Here is a 12,768-nt window from a genome sequence, read left to right as displayed (position 1 = left end):
AATAGGACTTCCCAGAACTCATTTAACCCATGGAATTATAGACAAAGCATTTGGTATTTGTATTTGTTTATTTTTAAAGAGTTAGGAAAATTAAACTTTGTTTTGATAGAATAATATTTTTAAAAACAAGAATTTCTGGAAGAAAATTGATTTCTGTTCATAACATTTAGAAATTTCTGCTTGTCCTGAAAATCTTAGCCAAAATCTCTGCAATGAGTTAGTTTATGAAGGACTGCTCTGAGACAAAGCAAAGAAATGATACTTGGCCTGTTACGTGTGTCCACTCAACTCTTATTTAAGAATGTTCCCTGAGGGGCCTGGAAACCCTGCATTGAGGTCCCTACTTCTCCCTCTCCTGTTACCCCTGCTCGTGATCTCTCTCTGTCAAATAAATAAATAAAATCTCTAAAAAGAAAAAAAAAAAGAGTGGCTCCCTGGTTTTAAAGAAGCACAAATAAATAGAATGCTGACTCTGCAATGACCTAACATATAGGAAATTTACAAGAGAATCCTGAAATACATTAGAAGTTGCTTTATTTTTTATAATGAAACTGCATCATCTCTGCCAATACCTGGACAGGACAGAAGACAGTAAGGGAACTAAGTTACTTCTCTGTGGTGCTAAAATGTAGAGTGTATATGGCACCCCCATACCAATAATAATATTTTCACTTTTCTTGATTTTATCATAATTCCAGATGATTATATGTTCTTTTATAATAGCCCAGAAATGGATCATGAAAACAACTGATAATGAGTGCAAGAAAAGTTGGACTATTAAGCCTAAAAATAGACTTTAACTCATACGGTTGCTACAAGGATTATATGAATTAATTATAAACTATTAGAAGAGCTTTTGGAACATAGGAATCACTATATACATATTTAATGGATTAATTAATATGTTATTATATATTTCTATATATACTCATAATATGTATCTAAATATTTAAAAACAATAACAGTATTATGGGAAAATATATATGAACAAATAATTTTAAGTCTGATATTGCTTATTAAAAATTTATCTAGCTGAAAAAATAAGCAGATCACATATTTGAATAACACAGTTAATAAGCTTTATCAAATTTATATGCAGAGAAATATTTACCTCCCTCTAAAGAAACTTCTTATTATCTCTAAATACACAGGGACTATTTCAAAAATTAACAGCATAGTAGGTCACAAACCAAATCTTCAGGAATTTCAAAGAAAATAGCGTATTATCTATGCTCTCAGTGAATGTTGAAACCAGTAAAAAAATAGCCAAAAAATGAAATATTTCTAAAAATTTAGAAAAAAATCCACTAATGTTTTGTTTAGCTCCTCTTCCTGTAAACCTTAAAGACAACAGGCTTTTGAGGATTATAGTTATTTGCAGTCCCCACTTTGGGTTTGGCCCCTGAATCCTAGTGGAGTGGGCCCACCACTCCCCCTTTTTGAGTCCAACACTAGTTACCCTTCTGCTGCAGACCCCTGTGTGAGTCTGGGGGTGGGAGGCCAGGGCTTTCTTAGGCCTGCCAGAGAAGGCCCAGTGCTGGGGCAGTCAGAATACTCTCCTCCTCACCCTGCAGGCACAGACCCAGGGCCTGGCCCTGCCCTAGCACCGCCCCTCAGACTCCCGAGTACTCAAGATCCCAGCCACTGCAGTACCTTGCACTTGTCTTACAAATTGATATTTGTTCCATCCAGTGAGACAATAAGCATTTTCCCATGCTTACTGGCCATTTACATTTTGTATTTTATTATGGGCGATGTTTTTGGCCCATATCTTCATTACTAATGCTATGCTGATTATTCTCTTATTGGCGGCAAAATATTTTTATATTTTCATAATATTTCTTAAGAAAATGTATATATATATAATATATATATATATATATATATATATGCCTCAAAAAATACTTTTGAGTATTTTTAAATGCCTTTTAATTTTACTTTTATATTTGGATACAAAAATTTTTAATTTTTATTTTTACTCAGTAAGTTGACTATCCCACATTATCTTTATTTCAATCTTATCTCTTCTCAGATTTAATTTTATATAGAGTGAGAATGATGGATCTCTCAAGAGTTGAGCTGAGCTGAGAGCTGAACCACCAGGTACGGGAGTGGTCAATTAAGACAACAAGCCTAACCAAGAGTGATAGTCAAGCCTTTGATCACTTACTGTGATAGTGCGACCAAGAAGTCATAGAACAGAAAGTGCTGGCTCCCTCCTGTTCCATTTCTTCCCATGGAAAACGAAGGCTTCTGCCAGAGGACCCCATAGAGAGGCCTCCCAATGGAAGCACCTGGGCTATGAAAGCCGCTACACCCAAGAGCATGGCCAGCAGGGGGCGTCCGAGTCCTTGCTGTGCCTTCTTCAGAGACTGCAGTGAGGAGGGCACCTTCCCCCTGGAGGCCTGCCAGATAAGACTTCGTAATTGCCTGTGGTCTGGCCTGCAAGATTACAGGCAGGTTTCTGGACAGAAGCTGAACTCCTTAGAATCTAACTTAATTTCCCAAATAATTAACCAATTATTCTGAAATTTTTATTTAATAGTATAGCCTTTAATTGTTGTTTCAATGTCATGTCTATTTTTACGCTAAATATTTATTTAGCTCTGACTTGGTATTTTTTCCAATAACCTGTTTTATTTCCCAACAGTGCCATGTGCTTTAACTACCATAGACTATGACATTTGTACGGTTGAATGGTGCAATTTCCCCTTCAGTTTTTCTTTACAAAACTTTCCAGTGTTTTTCTCTGTTTATTCTTTTTTTTTTTTTGAAGATTTTATTTATTTATTTAGAGAGAAATAAAATGTGAGTTGTGTTGGGGGAGCGGCAGAGGGGCAGAGGGAGAGGGAGAGAGAGAATCCCAAGCAGACTCTGAGCTGAGTGTGGAGCCCAACGTGGGGCTTGATCCCACAACCCTGAGATCATGACCGGAGCTGAAATCAGGAGTTGGACACAACTGACTGCACCACCCAAGTACCTCTTCTCTGTTTATTCTTACAATTAAACTTTAGTTCCATAATGCTAACTAAAAGTTATATTTGGCATTGATCTGAATCACATTAAAACAAAATTAGTTTAGAAAGAATACTTTACACAATTTAGTCTTCATTTCCAGTAGTATGGTATCTACCTTCATTTATTCATGTGTTTTATTTCTGTTGGTAAGTTTTTAAATCCCCATCATGCACAACCTGCATACTTATTATTGCTCCTTCCTGTTTTTTTAAATATTTTATTTATTTATTTGAGACGGGGAGAGAGAGAGAGGGAGAAAGAGAGAAAGTGAGCACAGGAGCAGGGGGAAGGGCAGAGGGAGAAGCAGGCTTCCTGCTGAGCAGGGAGCCTGGTGCGGGACTCCATCCTAGGACCCTGAGATCATGACTTGAGCAGAAGGCAGACATTTAACTGAATGAGTTACCCAGGCGCCCCTCCTAAGTGTTTTTAAATGTGTTGAAATTGGAAAAGATATCATTTTTTCCATACTATCCCTTTGAATTTTTTTCATTTTATTCTAAATTTGCATATTACCACCTGTCCTATTTTATGTACTCTTTCAAGATATCTCGACCTTTCCTTGTCTTTGCTCTATTTCACCACTTTATTGGTTGTAGAAAACTAATAAGAATGCAAATACACACACACACACACAAGAATTGCAACAGATAGAATGCAATTGATATTGCCCTTGGACAGCCTAGTTTTGTACTCCTTTGTAAATTTACTTCAGCATCCCTATTACTTATAATGTGTATTTCTTTGAATGCTCCATTTATAACTTCTTGTTACTCTCTAATTAATGAGTTAAATAAAATATTTGACATATGTTTATTGTATATTCATATTTTTACTTTAAAAAATTCTTAACAAAAGTAATACATACTAATTTATTTAAATATTATTAAAGGCTGAGTAACAAAAATAGCAAACACCTCAACCAGCTCTCCCCATGCACAGTTCCATTCCCTGAAAAACCAATAATCCTTTCTTACAAAACTAAACATACCCTTAACATATGATCTAGCAATTGTGCTCCTTGGTGTTTACCCAAAGGAGGTGAAATCTTATGTCCACACAAAAACTTGCACATTGATATTTATAGCAGCTTTATTCATAATTGTCAAAACTAGGAAGGAACCAAAATGCCCTTCAGTAGACGAATAGAAAATAAATGCTGGTACATCCAGATAATGGAATATTATTTCATGCTGAAAAGAAATGAACTATCAATCCATAAAAACACATAGAGGAAACTTATATGCAAATTACTAAATGAAGAAACCAATCTGAAAATGCTATATACTATACAATGCCAACTACGTGACATTCTGGAAAAGACAAAACTTTATATAAAGACAGCATAAAAGACGAGTGATTGCCAGGGGTTGGGGGGAAAGAGAGAGATGAATGGGTGGAGCACAAAGGATTTTTAGGGTAGTGAAAATACTCCATATGATATTGTAATGGTAGGTACATATCATTACACATTGGGTATGGTAACCTAGTAGGCAAATGAGATCCTAGAGTCCGAGTGATGTGTTAAAATCACATGAAAGAAACCTAAGGAACATACACAACACATTCAAAAATTAAAAAAAAAAAAAAAAAAAAAGAGTAACACCAATGCAAGGCAGCATTTGCCAAAGACCAAATGAGAGAAGCAAATAATAAATGTTCTTTGAGTCAAGGGCAGAGACACATCAATCTGACTTGAGAATAAAAGGGTAGGTAAATAATAAATGTTCTTTGAGTCAAGGGCAGAGACACATCAATCTGACTTGAGAATAAAAGGGTATGTTTCAGTGAGTAAACTGTGCTTAAGTTGGAGCATTTATATGATTTAGGTAAGTGAGGAGAGGAGAAAGGACATCTTAGAATGTTCATGGCATGTTTATCCACAATGAATGAATGCTTTTTCTACAGCTAAAGCAGAAACATAAAATAGCCTCCTTCTGGCAACTCCAACCAGACTTACTGAATCACAAGGCTTTAGTTTACCTGTGTGACTATCCTTCCTGCTAAGTCCTCTGCCTCCCTAAGCCTGTGAAGATCATAAAACTGCTACTCTACTTAAGTTATAATAGATAGTCTGCATCAAAAAATAGCTCATGCTTAATGTGAGCATTCCCAATGGGGCTATTTCAATCTCAAATTATATTTGCTTCAAGGAAAGCACACAATGAATCACAATGAAGAGGGGGAAAAAATGCATCAATGGGTAAAAATAGCACTGACTGTCTTCCAAGTATACACAATTAGGGAGAATTCTGGGGTTATGGATGATTGTTTTATAGAACATATGAGGACAATTTAGTCCATCTTTATTAGCTCTACATTGCAAATCAACATTTTCACAAAGAACTTTTAAATCATTTCCCTATTGCTGCAAAGTGAGGGTCACAGAGGCCAGGGTTCCCTCACTTCAATTATGGACAGTCCTTTGTCTCTTGGTTTTCAGTTTTGGGCACAGAAAACCGCTGAAGGCAGAAGGCAGGCTTTGTTGTTTCCTCTTGCCTCAAAGGCCAAGAATGGTAATTTGATTCAATTAAAAAGTGTACTCATCCATAATATATGGTACAGATTTCTGACTTGCAACAAAAAGTTCAATCAAGTTAATTTAAAACTCTTCTGTATGTCTCAAATGCCTTCTGAAGCTATAAGCCTGCTTTCTCCAGTCTTCTGTACTGTCTGTCCAGTTGCCCAGGTAGAGCACTGAGAATCATATCTTATTCCTCTGTCTTGTTTCCTCCTCAAATTCCCCAAATACAAATGGTCACCAAGTGCTGACAATTCTACCTTCTTAGGATCTCAGACTTCTGCCTCTCTCTCTCTCAGATCATGCTTAGATTATTGTAATAATACTTGTAATAAATGGCTTCTTGTCAGTTTCCCTGCTTCTAGTCATGTCTCCCAGAATGTTCTCTATTGAACTGCTCGATGGAGATTCTAACATTCACTTGTCCCTCTTTCTTCCCCACTATACTTCAAGGTCCTGATGAGTGTCCTGTGTATTATTTCTCAATGCCCCCATGCATATATATTAAATTATATGAACAAACAGAAAACATTTTCTTCAAAACTACTGTTGTTATCTCATTTTCATCTGAAACTCCTCTTTTTGAGTCCCATCCAAACTAAACATCTAAACAAAAAGAAATAAAAAACATCAATACTTTCAGTAGGGACAACTTAACAAAAATACATTTGATAAAGTTTTGCTTATTTCTTAATGCCTACGAAATGAGAGGAAAAGATCAAAATAATGAATCAAATCCTATCTGAACTTACAAAATTTTCAAATCATATACCGTAACTCCAAATAAAAGGAGCCAGAAAAACCATAATTTTAAGAATCTGATTTCAACCAAAGTGAAAGTTGGTAACAGAAGTAAAACACTTTTGAAGCTCTTGGGCCCAATCAAGTGTTTTCAGAATTAAATGGGGGGAAATCATTCATATCCCAATAATATTAAATAATGGCATCGTTGGAGATGTGGGTAAATTCTGTGGATGACAAGGATCAAACCTGCTCTCATGCTGAAAACTGGCAGAAGCTACCACTCATGGAGAATAAAGTAAGTTGTGTGGCCAAATGACACAGTTTTTCAGGTGTCCAAGAAAATGGCTGAGATTGAGAGGCAAGCACATTTTGAAAGTACAGACCATAGACAACTATGCATGCCCAAATGTAAATTAAACACCAACCAAAAACTATGGAGCCATTGGGATTCACCCTAACTCACCCTCTTACCTGAAGGCAGAGAAAGAAATCGAGTCATGGAAAGCATCTCCCACAGAACAGGGTGAGCCCCAATCTGAAAGAGCCTGTCCCAACTAAGAGTTTCATAAAATATGCTCAGAGGAAAGTCTCCCAACAGGACAGAAGAGAGAAAATTTAACATAAATTTTTCTTGGTGAGTCATAGACCAAATATACAAAAAAGACATATTGCACATAATGCTATTAATAAAACTGACCTAATAGAGTAATTCTCAAAATCTATGTTGCATCTGAATTACCAAGGTATTTCATTTAAACGATAGAGGCCAAGCCCAACAGGGCCTATGTAATCAAAGTTTATGAAAGTGTGATTTGGGTGTTATGATGTTGATTCTGAGATCCACTCATCTATAAATATATATCCAAATATATATCATATAAAAAGAATGCATCTTATAATCAAATGTCCACAAAACAAAAATCAACCATGTTTGAAGCCTAAATAAATAATCACAAAAAATCTCAATGAAGAATGAAAGTAGTGAACATGAAATTATTTTACCAGAAAACAATATATTCCTAGGAATAAATAATAAAATAATCATAACTTATAAACTAAAACAAATAAAAACAAAAATAAAACCAACCAATCAACCAAACAACAACAAAAACTCTTTCAAATAATTCTTGGACCCATGATAAAATCAATATTACAATCTAAATTTTTAAGTTTCACTGAGATGTAATTCACATGCCATGTAATTCACTGATTTAAAGGGTATAATTTATTATTCCCCAGTATATTTACAGGGTTATGCAACTGTTATCACAATCTAATTGTACAGTATATTCATCTTTCCTAAGCGAAATCTGTAACCACTAGCTGTGACTTCTTTTTCCCATACCCCATCACACCACTCCCTGCCCCCATCATTAGCAACAACTAATATTCCTTCTGTTGCTATAACTTTGATTATTCTGGACATTTTATATAAAAGGGATTATGTAATATGCAATCTCTTGTGACTACTTTTCTTTACCTTAGAATAATATTTTTAAGGTTCATTTATGTTACAAAATTTGTCATTATTAAATTTCTTTTTTAGTGCTAAATAATATTCTTTTGTGTGGATATACCACATTTTATTTATCAATTCATCAGTTGATAGACATTTGAGTTGTTTCTATTTTGTTTATTATGAATAATACTGATATAAAAATTCATGTACAACATTTTGTGCACACATTTGCATTCAATTATCTTGTGTATATACCTAGGATTGGAATTTCTGGTTCATATGATAACTCTGTTTTTAATCTTTTAAGGGAACACTGATATTGTTTTGCAAAGTAGCTACAACATAATAAATTCCAGCCAACAATGTATGAAGTTTCCAAATTCTTAACATCCTTGCCAATTCAATTTTGTCTAACTTTTTTATTATAAGCATCCTAGTAGGTGTAAAGTTATAGTTATTGTGGTTCTGATTTACATTCCCCAAATGTTAATGAGCATCTTTTCATGTGCTTATTGTTCATTTGCATAGCTTCCTTGAAGAAATGTCTATACAAACCCTTTACCCATTTTTAAATAGAGCTATTTTGGGACACCTGGGTGGCTCAGTCGTTAAGCATCTGCCTTCGGCTCAGGTCATGATCCAGGGTCCTGGGATCGAGCCCCGCTTTGGGCTCCCTGCTCTACAGGAAGCCTGCTTCTCCCTCTTCTACTCCCCCTGCTTGTGTTCCCTCTCTCACTGTGTCTCTCTGTCAAATAAATAAATAAAATCTTTTTTAAAAAAATAAATAGACCTAATTTTTGTTTAGTTGTCAAATTGTAAGATTCTTTTTATATGATGGGTACGAGTCCTTTACCAAATATATAATTTACAATTTTTTAAGTGGAGCCCAGCAGGGGGCTTGAACTCACAACCGTGAGATCAAGACCTGACCTGAGATCAAGAGTCATACACTTAATTGACTAAGCCACCCAGGTGGCCCCACAAATTTTTTTTTTCTAATTTGTGATTTGTCTTTCACTTTTCAGATAGTATCATTTATAGGACATAAGTTGTTAATTTTGGTGATTTTCTACTTATCTATTTTTTTCTTTTGCCATCTGCCTTTTTTGTGTCACATCTAAGAAAACAACACCTAATCTTATTTTTTTCTTAGAGTTTTATAGCTTTATCTCATACATTTAAGTTCCTAATCCATTTAGAGTTAACTTTTGCACACGCTGTGAAATCCAACTTCATTACTTCATATGAGGATATCAGCTGTCCCAACATTATTTGTTGAAAAGACTATTCCTCTCCCATTGAGTAGCCTTGGCATCCTTGTTAAAAATCATTTGGCCATAAATGTAAGGGTTTATTTCTAAACTCTCAATTTTCTTCCATTGATCTATATGTCATATCCTTATTGCAGTACCATACTATTTTCTTTACTATAACTTTGTAGTAAGTTTACAATCATGAAGTATGAGTCTTCCAAATTTATTTTTCTTTATCAGGATTGTTTTGAATTTTCTGGCCCCTGTACTTTCATATGAATTTCAGGATTAATTGTCAATATTTGCAAAATTGTGTTCACTGCACCTGCTTAGACTACAAGTTCTGCAACATGAGGCTAGAGGAGGGTGGTGAGAAACACCAGAAACCTACCTCTCCCAGTATGAAATCCTAAGCCCAGAATTGGAGCTATGGGGAGAGTAAGCCATTGTTTTCTTGGCTGCACATACTTCAGGTAGACCTTCTATAGCATAGAGCCGGAGGGCTAGCTAGTATTAATAAAGTGAAGCAAGGCTCCAAAGCCACAGAATTTTTCTATTCTCATTGAGATTTAGCAAATTCTCTTGAATGAATGTTTATTCATTTTCTGCATTCCTACAAAACAATTCCAGGGTCTTCAAATAGGTTTTTTCCATCATTTTCACCAGTTAAAACTGGTTAAAGTTCAACTTTTTTTTTTTTAAGATTTTATTTATTTATCAGAGAGAGAGAGAGACAGAGGCAAGCAGAGGGAGAAGCAGGCTCCTTGCTGAGCAAGGAGCCCGATGTGGGACTCGATCCCAGGACCCTGGGATCATGACCTGAGCCGAAGGCAGATGCTTAACCGACTGAGCCACCCAGGCATCCCTAAAGTTCAACTTTAAACAGTTAAAGTTGTTTTGCTCAGGAGATGGTTTACTAAGCTCCTTATTCCATTATTTCATGAAGTCCTGGCCCCTGAAAATACTATTTAATAAAGCCAATTCAATTAAGCCAAAACTATATTCAAAGAAAAAAAATTGACAGATACAAACACTGTATTTATTGATCTCTACCTAACCAACTTGTGAGGTTAACCAACACTCTCCATTTTCCCTTTAAAAACTACTGAATTATATCTACTACACCCTGAATGTGAAAAACTAGTTGTCTACTTGTTTTTCCTTCCACTTCTCCCAATTTTGAGTTGTGTGTTTGTCAAGAATCAGTGGTGTATCCCACCTTTCCTGTTTAGAGGTACTTCTTATTTTAATAATATAATTTGTAGGGGCACCTGGCTGACTCAGTCAGTAGAGCATGCAACTCTTGACCTTGTGGTCCTTGAGTTCAAGCCCCATGCTTGGCATAGAGCTTACTTAAAAAAAATAATAAATAATAATAATAATAATAATAATAATAATAAAATAATGAAATAAAAATGAGCAGCTTTAATATATGTAATATATATATAGTAAAAAGAGTTGTTTTTCTTAAAAACCAGCTGAACTCTTTTCAAAGTCATAATATAGACAAGTTATTTTTTTAAAAATACATACCATCTTGGTATTAGTAAGACAACTATAAAAGAAAGCTAAACTTCTGGGTAGAAACCTGATAAGAAAGAGTATACCTACACAGTTTCGAAGAACCTCCCCCTAGAGTGCATAGTAATTACAAAGGAACAACAGTAAGTTTACAGAGAACAGGTGGCCACCACAGAAGAAATAATGGGATAAAACAACATCATAAGCAACCAGATGTCATGCACTAAGAAGAACACAACATAATCTATGTAGTATTTCTCTTGAAAATGTATAACCTGGGGGCACCTGGGTGGCTCAGATGGTTAAGCGTCTGCCTTCGGCTCAGGTCATGATCCCAGGGTTGTGGGATCGAGCCCCACATCAGGCTCCCTGCTTCTCCCTCTACCTCTGCCTGCCACTACCCCTGCTTGTACTCTCTCTCTCCTGTCAAAAAATAAAATCTTAAAAAAAAAAAAAAAGAAAGAAAATGTATAACCTGAATATAATCAGGAGGAAATTTCAGACAAGTCCAAACTAGAGAGTATCCTACAAAGTAACTGACCAGTATTCATCAAAGGGAAACAGAGGAACTGATCCAGATAAAAGAAAACTAAAGAAAGACATACAGCAACTAAATAAAATACACGATTCTGGATTAGACCCTGGACCAAGAAAAGCAAAATCATTATAAAGGACATTGTTTGGTCAATTGGCAAAATTGAAATATGGACTGTAGATAAGACAGTACTATCTTATCAATGCTAAATTTCCTGAATTTGATAGGTGTGTCATCATTATGTGAGGAAAAGTCTTGTTCTTAGAATATAAGCATTCAAATATTTATATTGAAATGTGGTATTCCATATGCAACTTCCTAAAAGTTCAGAAAAAAATAAATACATAAGAGTGACAGTGAAAGCACAGAGAGAATTCTCTTATTCCTAAATTTGGACCATCTTCCAAGATTTTATCTTTCGTGCTTTCAGCTTATGAAATATATCTGAGAGTTATTTTAATGCTAACTTTTTGCTGGCATCTAAGTTATCCTCATCCTTTTCATTACAACCTTATTTTTGTTAACAAGTTTCTCTTGACTAAGTTCCTCTGGATATGTACGTAGAGTCTCTTGACTGGCTGAAGTATCAATGTTCCCTTGGTCAGTAATTCCTTCCCTATCTATCTATCCATCTATCTAATTGTATATAACTATTTTTTCTATAACTATACATAATTTGTTTTAATTGAATTCTACCTCCAGTGTTATCGCTTTTTTGTTTCTTTGATACATTTGCATATTCATTGATCAGTTATCTTTTCATATTTTCCATGTCTTAAAACATCACATGCATTTATCACTGGGTGATGAGAAGGCAACACAACTACACCTGTGCTGTTTGTGTAAGAACTGAAAGACAGATGTGCAGTGACCAGTCTCTGACAGAAGTGATGTGTTGGTCACTAGTCATGATGCATATTTGTTATTTACTTGGTAATTTGTGAATTGAAGATCCAACTACAAAGTTTGAAACTCATGCAATTACTCCTAGTTAATATCTCAAAGTGATTGAAATATAAACCATTTTATTGAGGAACTTGTGTCATTTAAATAAATTGTGGGGGGCATCTTGATAGTTCAGTTGTTTGAGTGACCGACTCTTGACTTCAGCTCAGGTCGTGATCTCATGGGTGGTGAGATCGAGCCCAGCATCAGGCTCCATGCTCAACAAGGAGTCTGCTTCAGATTCTCCCCCTCTGCCTTCCTCCCCTCTCCTGCATGCTCTCAATCTCTCTCTCTCTCTCTCTCTAAAATAAATAAATACATATTTATAAGTAAATGAATAAACAAACAGCAGTAACTGAAATTTGTGCATAACAAGAACTGGGCAAAATAAGAACTATACACAGTAGTTCCCCTTTGGTTTCACTTTCAGTTACACACAGTCAACCACAGTCCAGAAGCAGATGATCCTCCTTCTGACATATGGTCAGAGAGTCAAGTGTATCCTAACTCTACATCCCAGTGCCCAAGTCATTCATCTCACTTCATCTCATCACATAGGCAATTATCATCTCACATCCTCACAAGAAGTTAAAAGGTGAGTACAGTACAATAAGATGTCTTGAGAGAGAGAGAAACCACATTCATATAGCTTTTGTTACAGTATATTGTTATAATTGTTCTATTTTATTATTAGTCATTATTGTTCATCTCTTACTGTGCCTAATTTATAAATTAAACCTTATCATAGGAATGCCTATATAGGAAAAAGCATAGT

The sequence above is a fragment of the Mirounga leonina genome, unplaced genomic scaffold (assembly GCF_011800145.1).
Source record: "Mirounga leonina isolate KUSES-001 unplaced genomic scaffold, KU_Mleo_1.0 Mir_53, whole genome shotgun sequence".
NCBI classification, from domain to species: Eukaryota; Metazoa; Chordata; class Mammalia; order Carnivora; family Phocidae; genus Mirounga; species Mirounga leonina.
Note: the sequence above shows the minus strand (reverse complement) of the source record.